The sequence below is a fragment of the Anomaloglossus baeobatrachus genome, chromosome 4 (genome assembly GCF_048569485.1).
Source record: "Anomaloglossus baeobatrachus isolate aAnoBae1 chromosome 4, aAnoBae1.hap1, whole genome shotgun sequence".
NCBI classification, from domain to species: Eukaryota; Metazoa; Chordata; class Amphibia; order Anura; family Aromobatidae; genus Anomaloglossus; species Anomaloglossus baeobatrachus.
The window spans coordinates 32471370-32491591 of NC_134356.1; positions in this window are offsets into that span (position 1 = coordinate 32471370).

Genomic DNA, 20222 nt, shown 5'->3' on the forward strand with positions numbered 1-20222 from the left:
GGGTTCCGGTCACTCTCGGATTTGACCGTTGTCGGCGGCTCCAAGCCTAGTCGGTGTCCGATGGCCCTGCCTTTGTGCTTAGCTTCACTCCACTCCCCAGTTCGGTACCGGCGCGCCACCGCCCGACCCCGGTCCTACGGTTTTGCAGAGATCCACTAACTCCTGCAGACGGCCACCACCGTCTGCCAACCTTGCTGTTTGTGTCTGGGCCCCTACCCAGACACCGACAGTTTCTGACTTCCCACTTTCACCTCCAAAACTAATCTGTCTGTTTTCCCGCCTCCAGGCCTGTGAACTCCTCGTTGGGTGGGGCCAACCGCCTGGCTCCGCCCCACCTGGTGTGGACATCAGACCCTGGAGGGAGGCAACAAGGGTTTTTGTCTGACTGGTGTGACTATCCAGGGGAGGGGGTGTGTAAGGTGTTATGTCTGTGACTACCTGGCTAGTCCAGGGCGTCACATTTGTCGTGGCCGTGCCTCCAGCCCCAGCTATCCCGGTGGTGATCCCCACACCAGAGACTGTGCCTGTCCAGCCTGGCCATACCTCCAGCCTCAGCTATTCCGGTGGCCCTCGCCAAACCAGAGACTGTGTCTGTGTAGCTCAGCTATGCCTCCAGCCTCAGCTATCCCAGTGGCCCTCGTCACACTAAAGACTGTGCCTATCCGCCCTGGCTGTACCCGTCCTTCTGCCTCTGCTACCCTCGTGGTCCCTGTTTATACTAGAGACTCAGGCCTGATTGTTCTGTGTCTGCCCCTGCCCTGGGGGTCAGCTGCCACAGTCCCGGCCTTTACCCCACAAAAGGGTCTCCCAGTGGGTCCACTTTTCACTTGCCGCTTCACCATCCCCGGTGGCGAGCGTGACGCTTCCCCAGTGATATACACAGTAATCAATGGATGATCAAATATTTCCTCTGTGTATATATATCATAACCACAGTTTCAGATTTTGGGTGGAGAATACTAAGGGTACTTCTTATGGATTATTCTCTACTTGAAAAGCTATCACTAATCTACAGGGTAGGGGAACACAGCTAATAGCTGGTTGTCTGGTCGCTGGGACACCCAAGATCCATAAAACAGGGATTTGATAGGCCCTCTTAAGGCGGCGTCACACGAGACGATAGATCGGGCGATCGCTTAAGCGCCTCCGTCGTTTGTGCGTCACAGGCAATTTATGGACCGTGGTGCACAAAGTCGTTAAACCCCCGTCACACGTACTTACCTCCCTAACGACGTCGCTGTGACCGGCGAACATCCTCTTCCTGAAGGGGGAGGGACATTTGGCGTCACAGCGACGCCACACAGCGGCCGGCCAATAGAAGCGGAGGGGCGGAGATGAGCGGGACGTAACATCCCGCTCCACCTCCTTCCTTCTGCATTGCCGGCTGTACGCAGGTAAGCTGTGTTCGTCGTTCCCGGGCTGTCACACGGAGCGATGTGTGCTGCCCCGGGAACAATGAACAACCGGCGCGCAGAAGGAGGAACGATTTTATGAAAATGAACGACGTGTCAACGAGCAACGATAAGGTGAGTATTTTTGCTCGTTAACAGTCGTTCGGAGGTAACATAGTAATATAGTTTCTAAGGCGGAAGGAAGACCTTATGTCCATCTAGTTCAGCCTATATTTAGTGCCGCTGTTCTCCAGTGTTGAACGTGTGGAAGGCAAAAACCAACAGAGTAGAAGACAGTTTTCTTCATAGGGAAAAAAAAAATTTTCCCGACTCCTAAGCTGGGTCAGCTATCTACCTGTAATATTATGCTATTTATAACCTTCTATACTTTTGCTATCAAGAAAAGCATCCATTCCTCTCTTAAATTCATTCAGTGAGTGGCCATCACCACTTCCCCAGGAAGAGAGTTCCAGAGCCTCACTGCTATTACCGTGAAGAACCCTCTTCTATGCTGGTGCAGAAATTTTCTTTCGTCCAAATGAAGAGAATGCCCCCTTGTTCTTGTCATAGTCCTTGGTACAAACAGATCATGGGAGAGATACCCATATTTGAGGGGCAAATACCCCGAAACGGCTGTCTGTGGATGGATACCATGTTTGGTATAGGTGGTCTCCTTGACTGGAGACTGCCCTTCCCGTGGTTGTTCCTTCCCGGTGAAAGACCTGGCTAGTTTCCTGCCAGCGTTGAGAAACATGTGATGGTGTCTCCACGGCTTTCTCATTTGCACACTTCCCAGGGGGCTTTGCTCTAGAATCACTGCGTTGAGAAACACGTGATGGTGTCTCCGCAGTGGATATGTTGATCTCCCTAAGGTCAACAATGCTTGCTTAAGTAGTCTTTTACTAGGCAATGCTCCCACTAGCCAGATTCCTACTCCACACTGATGAGGGGCAAATACCCCGAAACGGCTGTCTGTGGATGGATACCATGTTTGGTATAGGTGGTCTCCTTGACTGGAGACTGCCCTTCCCGTGGTTGTTCCTTCCCGGTTAAAAACCTGGCTAGTTTCCTGCCAGCGTTGAGAAACATGTGATGGTGTCTCCGCGGCTTTCTCATTTGCACACTTCCCAGGGGGCTTTGCTCTAGAATCACTGCGTTGAGAAACACGTGATGGTGTCTCCGCAGTGGATATGTTGATCTCCCTAAGGTCAACAATGCTTGCTTAAGTAGTCTTTTACTAGGCATTGCCCCCACTAGCCAGATTCCTACTCCACACTGATGAGGGGCAAATACCCCTAAACGGCTGTCTGTGGATGGATACCATGTTTGGTATAGGTGGTCTCCTTGACTGGAGACTGCCCTTCCCGTGGTTGTTCCTTCCCGGTGAAAGACCTGGCTAGTTTCCTGCCAGCGTTGAGAAACATGTGATGGTGTCTCCGCGGCTTTCTCATTTGCACACTTTCCAGGGGGCTTTGCTCTAGAATCACTGCGTTGAGAAACACGTGATGGTGTCTCCGCAGTGGATATGTTGATCTCCCTAAGGTCAACAATGCTTGCTTAAGTAGTCTTTTACTAGGCATTGCCCCCACTAGCCAGATTCCTACTCCACACTGATGAGGGGCAAATACCCCGAAACGGCTGTCTGTGGATGGATACCATGTTTGGTATAGGTGGTCTCCTTGACTGGAGACTGCCCTTCCCGTGGTTGTTCCTTCCCGGTGAAAGACCTGGCTAGTTTCCTGCCAGCGTTGAGAAACATGTGATGGTGTCTCCGCGGCTTTCTCATTTGCACACTTCCCAGGGGGCTTTGCTCTAGAATCACTGCGTTGAGAAACACGTGATGGTGTCTCCGCAGTGGATATGTTGATCTCCCTAAGGTCAACAATGCTTGCTTAAACAGGCAATTTATTGACCGTGGTGCACAAAGTCGTTAAACCCCCGTCACACGTACTTACCTCCCTAACGACGTCGCTGTGACCGGCGAACATCCTCTTCCTGAAGGGGGAGGGACATTTGGCGTCACAGCGACGCCACACAGCGGCCGGCCAATAGAAGCGGAGGGGCGGAGATGAGCGGGACGTAACATCCCGCTCCACCTCCTTCCTTCTGCATTGCCGGCTGTACGCAGGTAAGCTGTGTTCGTCGTTCCCGGGCTGTCACACGGAGCGATGTGTGCTGCCCCGGGAACAATGAACAACCGGCGCGCAGAAGGAGGAACGATTTTATGAAAATGAACGACGTGTCAACGAGCAACGATAAGGTGAGTATTTTTGCTCGTTAACAGTCGTTCGGAGGTAACATAGTAATATAGTTTCTAAGGCGGAAGGAAGACCTTATGTCCATCTAGTTCAGCCTATATTTAGTGCCGCTGTTCTCCAGTGTTGAATGTGTGGAAGGCAAAAACCAACAGAGTAGAAGACAGTTTTCTTCATAGGGAAAAAAAAAATTTTCCCGACTCCTAAGCTGGGTCAGCTATCTACCTGTAATATTATGCTATTTATAACCTTCTATACTTTTGCTATCAAGAAAAGCATCCATTCCTCTCTTAAATTCATTCAGTGAGTGGCCATCACCACTTCCTCAGTAAGAGAGTTCCAGAGCCTCACTGCTCTTACCGTGAAGAACCCTCTTCTATGCTGGTGCAGAAATTTTCTTTCGTCCAAATGAAGAGAATGCCCCCTTGTTCTTGTCATAGTCCTTGGTACAAACAGATCATGGGAGAGATCTCTATATGGCCGCCTGATATACTTGTACATATTTATTAGGTCTCCCCTAAGTCTTCTCTTTTCTAGAGTAAATAGACCTAATTTTGTTAACCTTTCTGGGTATTGTAATGCACTCACTCCATTTATTATTTTAGTAGCCCGCCTCTGAACCCTTTCAAGTTCAGTAATGTCTTTCTTGAGCACCGGCGCCCAAAATTGCACACAATACTCCAAGTGTGGTCTGATGAGTGATTTGTACAGAGGGAGAATGATGTTTTCATCTCGTGCCCCCAGACCTCTTCTAATGCATCTCATCACCCTATTTGCTTTGGTGGCAGCTGCCTGACACTGGGCACTCCAGTTTAGCTTCTTATTGACTAAGATGCCTAAAGCCTGCTTTACACCATACGATCCAGCATACGATATCGTATGCGATCATACCCGCCCCCATCGTATGTGCGGCACGTTCAATTTGTTGAATGTGTCGCACAAACAAATAACCCCCCGTCACACGTACTTACCCGTCCATACGACCTCGATGTGGGCGGCGAACATCCACTTCCTGGAGTGGGAGGGACGTTCGGCGTCATATCGACGTCACGCGGCAGCCACCCAATAGAAGCGGAGGGGCGGAGAGGAGCGGGACGTAAACATCCCGCCCACCTCCTTCCTTCCGCATTGCCAGAGGGAGCCGTGGGACGCAGGTAAGATCTATTCAATGTTCCCGGGGTGTCACACACTGCGATGTGTGCTTTCCCGGGTACGATGAACAACCTGACGTTTAATTTTTAGGAATTGAACGACGTGCATGCGATGAACGTTTTACCGCTCAATCGCAATCGCACGTAGCTGTTACATGCTACAATGTAACTAACGATGCTGGATGTGCGTCACTTACGACGTGACCCCGCCGACACATCGTAAGATATATTGTAGCGTGTAAAACGCCCTTAAGTCTTTTTCCATATCTGATTTCCCATTTAGTAAGTAATCGTAGCATCTGTTTCTCCTTCCCATGTGCAGAACCTTACACTTATCTGTGTTAAACCTCATTTGCCATTTTTCAGCCCAATTCTCCAATTTACGCAAATCCATCTGTAGTTGCAAACTGTCCTCCTTTGTGTTATCTACCTTACACAGTTTTGTATCATCTGCAAATACTGATATTTTACTCTGTAAGCCATCCACCAGATCATTAATAAATATATTAAAACGTAGAGGGCCCAATACAGACCCCTGTGGCACCCCACTAGTAACCCTGGCCCAATCTGAGTATGCACCATTAATAACCACTCTTTGTTTTCTATCACTAAGCCAGCTACCTACCCATCTACACACATTTTCCCCGAGCCCAAGCTTTCTCATTTTACTTATCAATCTTTTGCACACAATCTTTGTCACACGGTACGACATCTCGATTGATGCCGGATGTGCGTCACGGAATCCGTGACCCCAACGACAGATCGCACGATATATCGTACCGCCTGACGCCGCCTTTAGAATGAAGCCATAGCTGTGCATTTGCATCAGCGATCTATTCTTTAGTAAAGGCGGCGTCACACGGTGCAATATATCCTGCGATCTGTCGTCGGGGTCACGGGTTCCATGACGCACATCCGGCATCGTTAGAGATGTCGTAGCATGTGATATCTCCGAACGACTGTTAATGAGCAAAAATACTCGCCTTATCGTTGACACATCGTTCATTTTCATAATGTCGTTCCTCCTTCTGAGCGCCGGTTGTTCGTCGTTCCCGTGGCAGCACACATTGCTCCGTGTGACAACTTGGGAACGACGAACACAGCCTACCTGCATCCCGCCAGCAATGAGGAAGGAATGAGGTGGGCGGATGTTACGTCTCGCTCAGCTCCGCCCCTCCGCTCCTATTGGGCGGCCGCTGTGTGACGTCGCTGTGACGCCAAACGTCCCTCCCCCTTCAGGAAGAGGATGTTTGCCGCCCACAGCGACGTCGTTAGGGAGGTAAGTACATGTGACGGGGGTTAACGACTTAGTGCGCCATGTGCAATGAATTGCCCGTGACGCACAAATGACGGGGGTGGGTGCGATCGCTCATGGGATCGCCCAATCTATCGTCTCGTGTGATGCCGCCTTAAGTGCCCAGCTGCCTAATGGAGCATTTCTGAGACTTGTTTTGGGATTAATGGGTCAAACCAAGAGCGGTCAACTAGTTATCACTTGCTCCTGCCAAGTTGGGTTAAGCTCTTGGCAATTTTAGAGCTTTGAAAGCAGGACCATTGTAGAGTGCACTAGATCTTCGACGCTCCTTGGCCTCCAAGTAAAAAAGTCCTACAACCACCATGCACCATTTACGTCACCAAGGCATACCATACTTTGAGCGCCACTATCTCTGCGACTTGAACTAGGTCCTTCACTGCTTGGGTGTCATAGTCACTGGTGAAGCCTCCACAGCTCGAAAATCTCTGAGCCAAATACATTATGAGAAAAGTCATCTGTAAGCTCTCATCCTCCAAAGTAAGAAAATACGGGAACATATGTCTTATTCGAAAGGCCCAGATGTCCTCTCACCCTCATTATACCCGGAAGCCCTAAATGAGCTCCAGCTTTGCTTTCAACCTCTACATTCTCAGATGAGATCATCTTTGGTCGTTGTGCAAGGTTCTTCTGGGCACACCCGTCGTATACTATTTGTTGCCCTTCATCCAGACCCTTGATCTAAGTCCCCCCATTACATTGACAGATTAAGTTTTCCATCTCTAGACTTGGCCAAAAGACCACAAGTCTGAACTTCCCCCAGATGCTTCCTGAAGATGAATATAGAGAACTGTCAGTATTATTCCGAGAGCCATAATTCTACATACAAATGACTTTCAGCCTTAATTTTCTGTTGCACATTGATCTTTTTATAATATGATTGCGGGAAATGATGTGAGGTGTGATTTGCTGGGGAAAATACCATGTAGGCCTTAACACTCTAGGCCAGGGGTGGGCAATTGAGTGGCCACATGAGAGACCATGACTGGTGTGAAGGATCAAACCAATAGGCTGAAATTGATTCTGCTCTATATTAATATTAACATATTAATTATAATTATTATTGTAATGCTCGCTGGTGTGAGTGGGGAGTGGACCCACTGGGCCAAAGAAGACAGGGTACCTGAGGGAAGTAACTACGGTTCACACCAGGGTTTCACCAGAGCCCCTGATGTTAGGGGTATTGCACTGCAGGTAGAATCCAGGTGCCAGTCAAGGAGACTCAGTGCTGTGACCGCTGGCCTCAGGGGTAAGGACACGGACAGTCTCTGATAAGGAAGGCTCAGCCAATAGGGTAGGATGCAGCAGTGGCCCACTCAACAGACTTGGCCGATAGGGTCGATGCAGCAGTGGCCACTATAGCAGACTTGGCTGATAGGGTACGATGCAGAAGTGGCCGGTACAACAGAATTGGCCAATAGGGTACGATGCAGAAGTGGCCGGTACAACAGCATTGGCCAATAGGGTACGATGCAGCAGTGGCCTCTATAGAAGACTTGGCCGATAGGGTATGATGTAGCAGCGGCCGGTACAGCAGACTTAGCCTTTAGGGTGCGATGCAGCAGCAGGTATAACAGACTTGGCCGATAGGGTACGTGCAGCAATGGCCGATACAGCAAACTTGGCCAATAGGGTACGATGCAGTAATGGCTGATACAGCAGACTTGGCCAATAGGGTACAGTGCAGCAGTGGTCAGTATAGCAGACTTATCAGATGGGGTGTGATGCAGCAGCGACTTGTACAGCAGACTTGGATGATAGGGTACGATCCAGCAGCGACCGGTAAAGCAGACCTGGCCAATAGGACACTATCCAGCAGCAGCAGCAGACAGGACTATGAAACAGACAAGTATAAGTAACACAGCAACAGCAGAACAAACGTAAGTGATCTGCACAACTAGCAACCCCATTGCCCAGGCACCTCCCTAAAGGGGAGGGTGCCTTAAATACCTGATGCCTTTCAGCCATAGGCTGAGAGATACTTACGGGTAAGGGCGTAATGGCCCTCTAAGAAAAGGTGCGCACATTCTCTAAGGGTGCTTCCAGGGGGTCTGTACAACAGCTGTACAGCTGTGCTGACAACAGCATTCCACTGGAGCAGCCACGACTGAGTGACCAGGAGGGTGCATGTGCCAGCGTCCCTGCCGGGGGAGGGAGGCAGTACAGTGCGGGAATACTGGTAAGGGCATCACAATTAATGCTAATATAAAATTCTGTTTTCTCCAAGTACTCTCCAGTCTCTTGCTGTATTGGGTAATCTGTTGTCACCAGTCTCCCGGTGGTCCAGCGATTCCACAGTACATCTCCACGCCTCAGCGGCATGACATCACACATGTGAAGGTCACTTGACTGTGTTCCACCAAGTGGGATGACCTCCCTATTTGATCCATCCTGTTGACTATTGTGATATGATACATTTAGGCTCCTGGTCCTATAGGCTCTTCAGTAGAACATCATTTCATTAGCCCACTAACGTACTGAAACAAAAGCCTAGTTGCCAAACTCAGTCACTCTCTTATAATCCATACCACTATATTACGCCAATGTCCTTGGTTTGAGCTCTGCTCTAAGTCAGGCTTTGGAAGTAGCCTGGTGTGTTTCAATTTGGCTCTTCTATTGTGATTCTTCCAAAAAGTGGAAACTCAATCCTACACAAAACAGGGATATTTTTATGACTAGCCTCCTCTTCTGGCCTATACGTTGACTAACTTAGAGGTACTTTACACGTTGCGACATCGCTAGCATCGGCTAGCGATGCCAAGCGCGATAGCACCCGCCCCCGTCGCACAAGCGATATGTGGTGATTGCTGCCGTAGCGAACATTATCGCTACGGCAGCTTCACACGCACATACCTGCTCGGCGACGTCGCTGTGACTGCCGAACTATCCCTCCTTCAAGGGGGAGGTGCGTTCGGCGTCACAGCGACGTCACCGCGACGTCACTAATCGGCCGGCCAATAGAAGCGGAGGGGTGGAGATGAGCGGGACATAACATCCCGCCCATCTTCTCCCTTCCGCATTGCCGTCGGGATGCAGGTAAGGAGATGTTTGTCGCTCCTGCGGGTTTACACACAGCAATGTGTGGAGCTGCAGGAACAACAAACAACATCGTACCTGCGGTCGACCCAACATTCTGGAAATGAACGACACTACACAGATCACCGATTTTCGACGCTTTTGCGATCGTTTATCATCGCACCTAGGATTTATACCTTGCGATGCTGCTACCGGCGCCGGATGTGCGTCACTAACGACGTGACCCCAATGATATTTCGGAAGCGATGTCGCAACGTGTAAGGCCCCCCTTATTCTTGATACATCTGGTCAACTACTCTTCTTGGTGCATCTCACCTACACATGGACCACTTGTGTGTGTTCTATCAGGCACAGGAACCTACGTCCCAGGTCTAATTTGCAGTCTACCCTGCCCACCAGCACAACAATGCCTCTAGCATGTCTCAGGTTAACATGGTGGAGAACTACATATGTCCTTACCAACACGGCAGTCAACATGTCTCCTCCATTGTGCCATCTTGTGGGAAGACCATGCTCTCCAGCAACAACATAGCAGTAGAACAGAGGCCTTATTCTGCAACCGGTTAACCAAAGGTTCTCTATATCAATGTCCACAACAACGCAACCGGACAACCAAAGGTTCTCCACATCAATGTCCCCAACAACGCAACCAGACGACCAAGGGTTCTCCATATCAATGTCCTAATAGCACAACCGGACAACCAAGGGTACTCCATATCAATGTCCTAACAACGCAACTGGAAAACCAAGGGTTCTCCTCATTAATGTCCCCAACAACGCAACTGAACAACCAAGGGTTCTCCATATCAATGTCCCCAACAACACAATTGAACAACCAAGTGTTCTCCATATCAATGTCCCAACAATGCAACTGGACAACCAAGGGTTCTCCATATCAATGTCCTAACAATGCAACTGAACAACCAAGGGTTCTCCATATCAATGTCCCAACAATGCAACTGGACAACTAAGGATTCTCCATATCAATGTCCTAACAACGCAACTGGACAACCAAGGGTTCTCCAGTCCCCAACAACACAACTGAACAACCAAGGATTCTCCATATCAATGTCCCCAATAACACAACTGAACAACCAAGGGTTCTCCATATCAATGTCCCAACAATGCAACTGGACAACCAAGGGTTCTCCATATCAATGTCCTAACAATGCAACTGGACAACCAAGGGTTCTCCATATCAATGTCCTAACAATGCAACTGGACAACCAAGTGTTCTCCACATTAATATCCCCAACAACGCAACTAAACAACCAAGGGTTCTCCATATCAATGTCCTAACAACGCAACTGGACAACCAAGGGTTCTCCACATTCATGTCCCCAACAACGCAACTGAACAACCAAGGGTTCTCCATATCAATGTCCCAACAATACAACTGGACAACCAAGGGTTCTCCATATCAATGTACTAACAACACAACCGGACAACCAAGGGTTCTCCACATCAATGTCCCCAACAACGCAACCAGACGACCAAGGGTTCTCCATATCAATGTCCTAATAGCACAACCGGACAACCAAGGGTACTCCATATCAATGTCCTAACAACGCAACTGGAAAACCAAGGGTTCTCCTCATTAATGTCCCCAACAACGCAACTGAACAACCAAGGGTTCTCCATATCAATGTCCCCAACAACACAATTGAACAACCAAGTGTTCTCCATATCAATGTCCCAACAATGCAACTGGACAACCAAGGGTTCTCCATATCAATGTCCTAACAATGCAACTGAACAACCAAGGGTTCTCCATATCAATGTCCCAACAATGCAACTGGACAACTAAGGATTCTCCATATCAATGTCCTAACAACGCAACTGGACAACCAAGGGTTCTCCAGTCCCCAACAACACAACTGAACAACCAAGGATTCTCCATATCAATGTCCCCAATAACACAACTGAACAACCAAGGGTTCTCCATATCAATGTCCCAACAATGCAACTGGACAACCAAGGGTTCTCCATATCAATGTCCTAACAATGCAACTGGACAACCAAGGGTTCTCCATATCAATGTCCTAACAATGCAACTGGACAACCAAGTGTTCTCCACATTAATATCCCCAACAACGCAACTAAACAACCAAGGGTTCTCCATATCAATGTCCTAACAACGCAACTGGACAACCAAGGGTTCTCCACATTCATGTCCCCAACAACGCAACTGAACAACCAAGGGTTCTCCATATCAATGTCCCAACAATACAACTGGACAACCAAGGGTTCTCCATATCAATGTACTAACAACACAACCGGACAACCAAGGGTTCTCCACATCAATGTCCCCAACAACGCAACCAGACGACCAAGGGTTCTCCATATCAATGTCCTAATAGCACAACCGGACAACCAAGGGTACTCCATATCAATGTCCTAACAACGCAACTGGAAAACCAAGGGTTCTCCTCATTAATGTCCCCAACAACGCAACTGAACAACCAAGGGTTCTCCATATCAATGTCCCCAACAACACAATTGAACAACCAAGTGTTCTCCATATCAATGTCCCAATAATGCAACTGGACAACCAAGGGTTCTCCATATCAATGTCCTAACAATGCAACTGAACAACCAAGGGTTCTCCATATCAATGTCCCAACAATGCAACTGGACAACTAAGGATTCTCCATATCAATGTCCTAACAACGCAACTGGACAACCAAGGGTTCTCCAGTCCCCAACAACACAACTGAACAACCAAGGATTCTCCATATCAATGTCCCCAATAACACAACTGAACAACCAAGGGTTCTCCATATCAATGTCCCAACAATGCAACTGGACAACCAAGGGTTCTCCATATCAATGTCCTAACAATGCAACTGGACAACCAAGGGTTCTCCATATCAATGTCCTAACAATGCAACTGGACAACCAAGTGTTCTCCACATTAATATCCCCAACAACGCAACTAAACAACCAAGGGTTCTCCATATCAATGTCCTAACAACGCAACTGGACAACCAAGGGTTCTCCACATTCATGTCCCCAACAACGCAACTGAACAACCAAGGGTTCTCCATATCAATGTCCCAACAATACAACTGGACAACCAAGGGTTCTCCATATCAATGTACTAACAACACAACCGGACAACCAAGGGTTCTCCACATCAATGTTCCCAACAATGCAACTGGACAACCAAGGGTTCTCCATATCAATGTACTAACAACACAACCGGACAACCAAGGGTTCTCCACATCAATGTTCCCAACAACGCAACTGAACAACCAAGGGTTCTCCATATCAATGTTCCCAACAACACAACTGAACAACCAAGGGTTCTCCATATCAATGTCGTAACAATGCAACTGGACAACCAAGGGTTCTCCACATTAATGTCCCCAATAATGCAACTGAACAACCAAGGGTTCTCCATTATCAATGTCCTAACAATGCAATCAGACAACCAAGGGTTCTCTATCATCAATGTCCCCAACAATATATGTTCCTTTCTCACTGATCTCCATCAAGCCTTTCTTTCTCTTCGTAAAGACAGAAAGACCAACTGATAATGCCAAACCGTTCTCACACACGATACCGATAATAACTGCTGTGCAATAGTGCTGCCCTCTGTCACAGTCACTAGGCCGCTGGTCAAAAACCCCACATCGCTAGATATATTAATAAACACTTTTTCCGCCAGACAATGTGTTTTACTGCAGATCTCTGGAAATGGTGCATGCAGATGTCTTCACCTCACAACCACTTCCCCTGTGGTCTAAAATTAGTCTCCATTTAATTCATCAGTTTTAAGCCGAGCAGCGGAGGATATTGTCACATTTACGGCTTCTGGGCATCATTTCAAGGCTAACTTAATGGGGCTAATTAAAAAGGATAGTAGAAATAACTTATTCTGTAAAATGGAAAGTTTTCGTTAACATCGAAGCGGTGGACTTGGGCTATGGCCTCACGGGCGTTGAGTACAGATGAATTAATCCACATGTCCTTTTCAGCTCTTGGCAATCGGTCCGCTGTTCAGATATTTGGGATTAATGTCTTTGTTTTTGGGAAATTAAAAAGGATAAATTATTAATTGATTTGCCCATTCACCCTAAAGGGGTTGTCCACTACTTTTACATTGATGGCCTATTCTTAGGACAGGTCATCAATGTCTGATCAGCCAGGGTCTGACACTCGGCACCCCCAGCAATTAGCTGTTATGGTGCTGAAATGCTCAGTTCTGGAGCTGCCCTGTCTTTTGTTGACATACTGTACATCCTCCTATTGAATGGAATGGGAGGACGATGTGCAGGACCCGGCCGCAACCACTATCAGTTGACCGAGCAGCTCTGGAACTGTGTATTTTTGGCCACCGCCGACACTGGGAACAGCTGATCGGCTAGAGTGCTAGGTTCCCGGCCGATCAGAAATTGATGACCTCTCCTAAGGATAGGCCATCAATGTAAGAGTAGTGGACAACCTCTTTAAGGAAGCGGCCTAGTATGGCGGGAGGAACAGTGGATGGTCACCGTTGGCTCAAGATTCAACAGAATAAAAGAAAGTAGCTGTGGCTTTTGGGCAACTCATAGGCCCCATCTTCTGGCCAGGTGCCCTTATCCGCGGGCAAGTGCCCGCTTCAAGTGTATTTCCATCACCATAATGCTGATATAGTGCTATCCTGTAAAGCAGGGAGCCATAGGCTTCTTGCTCCACCACTCTCCATCCTCAACAGGCTGCTGTAGGCCTTCAAAATGTCATCATCCAAGGCAGGTGGTGCTCTAACGTCTGGTGCAGAGAAAAAGAGGACTCGATCAACTAGCATAAGTTTTATTTTTTTGTTGCACAATGTTTATAATCTAACTTTTGAAGGAAGCTTTGGGGGCATTAATACTTTCTAAAGGGAACAAAAAGAATGTATTTTTTGTTTTATGGAGCCACTTGACTTGACAACCCACTGCATCATCTGCCTAAAGGTGTGTCGGTCTGAAGACGAGAGGTCACCCCTCTTCCTGACATTTAGGTTCGATAGGGTCAAATTATGGTCCACTTACTTCTATATCTTTTTGGTTTGTTGGATTCTTACAGTGCCTTTGTAGGGCCACTTTGGTAAAGATTGTTTTTGCCAAAGGAAAGGGTCATGGTTATTGAGTTGGTAACAGAGTCCTGAAATTTGAGGGCCTTATCCTTGATTCGTCACCCGCGAGCGTGTGGGTAAGCGTGGACTCACTGGACCGCAGACGTAGCCGAGCTTACACAAATATGTAGGAGAGGCTTAACTAACTGCCTACCAAGTATTCACCAGAGCCTCTGATGGTGAGCTTGGATTTGGCTACTGGTAGACGTCAGGGGCCACTCCCAGGGCAGTGTCCAGGACTGTGGTAGCTGAGTGGAGCTGGGTGACCGCAGGACAGGAATGGAGCAACAGACAGGACGGATATGCCGGACTCAGGCAAGATACAGGTATGTATACTGGAACACAGGTTGGATGGCTCCAGGAGCACGGAACAGATCAGGTACAGGAACGCAAGTTGGGTGGGTCCAGGAACATGGGCAGGTCAGGAAACCTATAAACCTAATGAGCTGTTCAGGCCCCATCCAACAGGGTAAGGGACATTAAGTACCTGATGCCTCCAAATGATAGGCTGGGGACAAATTTTCAAGTTGCGCGCACTTCCCCTTAAAGGGTGGGGCAGCACACGCATGCCCTAGGCTAGTAACCAGGGAACCATGCAGGCTCTGGGGTCTAGGAACTTCAGCCAGGGCCAAGGACCGAAAACAACTTGGGCACCCAGGGAGGAAAACCGAGATTTACATTACATGTAGGTGGCAACACAGGAGGGCAGAGGACCATGCAGCATGGGGCGGCCATGTGGGAGAGCAGAGGACCACGCGGAACAAGGGTGGCTATGCAGGAAAGCAGAGTACCACGCAACACGTGGATGGCCATGCTGGAAAGCAGAGGACTAAGACACACGTGGATGCCTGTGCAGGGGTAGAGGGAACCGAGACACACCTGGGCAGCTGTGCAGGAGTGCAGTGGACCATGTCACCCATGGGTGCCCATGCGTGAGAGCAGAGGAGCACGCAGCAGGAGTATTGCTATGCAGGAGAGCAGGGGACTGCGCAAGTATGGCCGCAAGGAGAAGTGGGCAATAGAAGAGGTAACGGCATTGGTGTCCCTGCTCGGTGGATGGAAAAGAGAACGCAGGGGCATAGGCAAGCACCAGAACGCCAGCGAATATAAAGACAGAGACGCCAGTGTTACATACATAACACATACATATACACAATGACATTTTTGTCATTTTTTTGCCTTTTTTAACATGACGAGATCTTCATATTTGTATCAGCCAGATGACATTGTGTTTTTTTGTAATACAAGTTTTACAATTTTATTAACATTTTTTTCTGAAAGCAATGGAGAAAAAAAAACCTATCTCAATATTTTTTGCGCTATTTACCGATCACCGTAAATATGGTTCTCTGTATGTTACAGGTTGCGTTGATTACAGGGATTCCATATTATGTTTATATTATTTACTGATTTGCGCTGTTTACTGTATATAAAAAAATACTTTTTCTCCACTATTTTTTGTAATTTTGAAGGGGAATTTTTTTTTCTTCATTTATGTTTTACCCCTAATACATAGGTATTTATAGATGTATCTCTGTGTACCAGTACAGTGTGCGTGTAAAGAAGAGGAATACAATTTAGATCTTTAGAGACATTCTCCTATAGGTAGCAGGTGCAGCCTGTGGCTAATATCTGAAGCGCTGGACTGCCATGTGAATTTGAATCCCAATTTTAAAACAAATTATGGTACATTAGATTTATCTCTGTGTACCAGTACAGTGTGCCTGTAAAAAAGAAGGAAAATACAATTTAGATCTTTAGGCAGAAAACATTCTCCTATAGGTAGCAGTGCAGCCTGTGGCTCACAATTGAAGCTCCGGCTTGCTATGATACAGTTTGTGAATTTGAATCCCAATTTTAAAACAAATTGTGATACATCCGATGTATCTCTGTGTACCAGTACAATGTGCCTGTAAAGAAGAAGAATACAATTTAGATCTTTAGACAGAAAAAAATCTCCTATAGGTAGCAGTGTAGCCTGTGGCTAACATCTGAAGCGCTGGACTGCCATGATACAGTTTATGAATTTGAATCCCAATTTTAAAACAAATTATGGTACGTTAGATTTATCTCTGTGTACCAGTACAGTGTGCCTGTAAAAAAGAAGGAGAATACAATTTAGATCTTTAGACAGAAAACATTCTCCTATAGGTAGCAGGTGCAGCCTGTGGCTCACTATTGAAGCTCCGGCTTGCTATGATACAGTTTGTGAATTTGAATCCCAATTTTAAAACAAATTGTGGTGCATCCGATGAATCTCTGTGTACCAGTACAATGTGCCTGTAAAGAAGAAGAATACAATTTAGATGTTTAGACAGAAAACATTCTTCTATAGGTAGCAGTGCAGCCTGTGGCTCACATCTGAAGCTCCATCCAGCCATCATACAGTTTGTGAATTTGAATCCCAATTTTAAAACAAATTGTGGTAAGTCACATGTATCTCTGTGTACCAGTATAGTGTGTCTGTAAAGAAGAAGAATACAATTTAGATCTTTAGACAGAAAAAATTCTCCTATAGGTAGCAGTGCAGCCTAAGGCTCACATTGAAGCTCTGGAGTGCCAAGATATAGTTTGTGAATTTGAATCCCAATTTTAAAACAAATTGTGGTACGTCAGATGTACCACTGTGTACCAGTATAGTGTGCCTGTAAAGAAGAAGAATACAATTTAAGATCTTAAAACCGAAAACATTTTCCTATAGGTAGCAGTGCAGCCTGTGGCTCACATCTAAAACTCCTGCCTGCCATGATACAGTTTGTGAATTTGAATCCCAATTTTAAAAGAAATTGTGGTACATCCGATGTATCTCTGTGTACCAGTACAGTGTGCCTGTAAAGATGAAGGAGACTACAATTTAGATCTTTAGACAGAAAACAATCTGCTATAGGTAGCAGTGGAGCCTGTGGCTCACATCTGAATCTCCGGCAGGCAATGATTCAGGTTGTTAATTTGAATCCCAATTTTAAAACAAATTGTGGTACGTCAGATGTATCTCTGTGTACCAATACAGTGTGCCTGTAAAGAAGAAGATTAATACAATTTCGATTTTTAGACAGAAAAAATTCTCCCATACGTAGCAGTGTAGCCTGTGACTCACAGTGTGCCTGTAAAGAAGAAGAGTACAATTTAGATCTTTAGACAGAAGAAATTCTCCTATAGGCAGCAGTGCAGCCTGTGGCTCACATTGAAGCTCTGGAGTGCCAAGATATAGTTTGTGAATTTGAATCTCAATTTTAAAAGAAATTGTGGTACTTCAGATGTATCTCTGTGTACCAGTACAGTGTGCCTGTAATGATGAAGGAGACTACAATTTAGATCTTTAGACAGAAAACAATCTCCTATAGGTAGCAGTGGAGCCTGTGGCTCACATCTAAAACTCCTGCCTGCCATGATACAGTTTGTGAATTTGAATCCCAATTTTAAAAGAAATTGTGGTACATCCGATGTATCTCTGTGTACCAGTACAGTGTGCCTGTAAAAATGAAGGAGACTACAATTTAGATCTTTAGACAGAAAACAATCTGCTATAGGTAGCAGTGGAGCCTGTGGCTCACATCTGAATCTCCAGCAGGCAATGATTCAGATTGTGAATTTGAATCCCAATTTTAAAAGAAATTGTGGTACGTCAGATGTATCTCTGTGTACCAGTGCAGTGTGCCTGTAAAGAAAAAGAATACAGCTAAAACTCCTGCCTGCCATGATACAGTTTGTGAATTTGAATCCCAATTTTAAAAGAAATTGTGGTACGTCAGATGTATCTCTGTGTACCAGTACAGTGTGCCTGTAATGATGAAGGAGACTACAATTTAGATCTTTAGACAGAAAACAATCTCCTATAGGTAGCAGTGTAGCCTGTGGCTAACATCTGAAGCGCTGGACTGCCATGATACAGTTTGTGAATTTGAATCCCAATTTTAAAACAAATTATGGTACGTTAGATTTATCTCTGTGTACCAGTACAGTGTGCCTATAAAAAAGAAGGAGAATACAATTTAGATCTTTAGGCAGAAAACATTCTCCTATAGGTAGCAGTGCAGCCTGTGGCTCACTTGTGAAGATCCGGCTTGCTATGATACAGTTTGTGAATTTGAATCCCAATTTTAAAACAAATTGTGGTACATCCGATGTATCTCTGTGTACCAGTACAATTTGCCTGTAAAGAAGAAGAATACAATTTAGATCTTTAGACAGAAAACATTCTCCTATAGGTGAATATAACTGTGCCAGGAATACTTAGGGATAACTGCAGCTCATTTTTTTAGGTCCAGGTAAAAAAAATATAGGATCAGGTTATGCTTTGGTTCTACGGCCGGAGTCGTATCTTGCGCACAGACGGTTATACCCGTGTTTAAGCAGAATATGAAGTGCCTTGTCCTAAATTTTCCTATGTGACAGTATTTTTTCCTTGCTCGTAAACAGCCCGCAGCGTATCAGCTCTCCGCCATCTCACAGCGATGCATCCCGCGCTCCAGATCTCTGCCCACAATCCATATCTCTGATTATCATGCAGCTTCTTCGGAGGAGACGTGTTTGATCTACGGGGATCGGATGTTTCCAAACAATCAGATCCCAAAACAAAGAGCGTCTTTTCAAGTTCTGAGCAAACACCTTCCATCTTCTAATTAGCGACATATGCTGCAGATATGCTGAAGTATAAGGCATTCGGCAGCCGGGTCCCTCTTAATTTCACATGAATGGTGTGTTCATATCAGACGGTGGTGATGCAGGAGGAAGCCTACGGCGTTACAGGCAATATAAGCCTGCGGAGCACTATATGGCGGCACATGGACAACCTGCTGAGCCAGATGGCGCCTCCTTAGGAATTTTCTTTTAATTTTATCTCCTTAGGATAACATATCTTGTCTAGAATCAGTGATTTGAAAGACGTTACCACATTTTTTTCTCACAGATTCATAGGGAAAGTGTACACTGTATAGCAGTATTATTATGGTGCTGTATGATAGGATTACTTGTACACTGTATAGCAGTATTATTAAAGTGTAATATGGTAGGGTTACCTATACTTTGTATGGCAGTATTATTATGGTACTGTATGGTAGGGTTACTTGTATACTGTATAGCAGTATTATTATGGTGCAATATGATAGAATTACATGTACACTGTATAGCAGTATTATTATGGTGCAATATGGTAGGATTGCATGTTTTACGTCACGCCCGGAGTCTGCTCCAGCGACTTCTGCTCTGATCGCCAGGCGACGCCGTGTTCCTGCCGTGGATGGTGCTGGTGATGGGAGAGGAGTCGATGCCAGCGGCACCGGTGTGTGCAGGCTCAGCTCATCCACTAGTCTGGGTTTCCTGGGGATCTGCAGTGCCACTGGCTGACTGTGGGTGGCGTGTGTCTTCCAGCTGAAGTTGCCAGCGTTCAGCTACAGCCAGTGGGAAGACACCACACCCTTCTTATTCCCCCTCCTGTCACATGACCACTGCCAGAGATAGTTCTGATTTTCCTGGCTCCTGTTACGTCCTATTCTGTTTGGTGATTCCTGTGTGCTGACTTCTGCGTGTTTTCTGACTACCCTCCTGCCTGCTGTTTATGCACCTCGCTGCCCGATCCGGATTTGACCTCTGCTACGTCTGCTGACTACGTCATTGCCTGCCGATTCTGTCCCTGTTCTGCTATTCCTGATTTGACCCTGCCTGACGACTACTCTCATCGGACTGCAGCCTTCCACAGGTAGTGATCTCCAGGGCCCTGTGTAATGCCAAATCCCTGTATAGGGGTTAAAGGGTTTCAGGGTTCTGGGGGTCCTGCTTGGTGAGTGGCTTCCCTCTAGCCTCCCCATTACAGCCAGTCTGAGTCTGTGGATCCAGGCAGGCGTTACACATGTACACTGTATGGCAGTATCAGTATGGTGCTGTATGGTAGGGTTACTTGTAAACTGGATAGCAGCATTATTCTGGTGCAATATGGTAGGGTTACTTGTACACTGTATAGCAGTATTATTATGGTTCT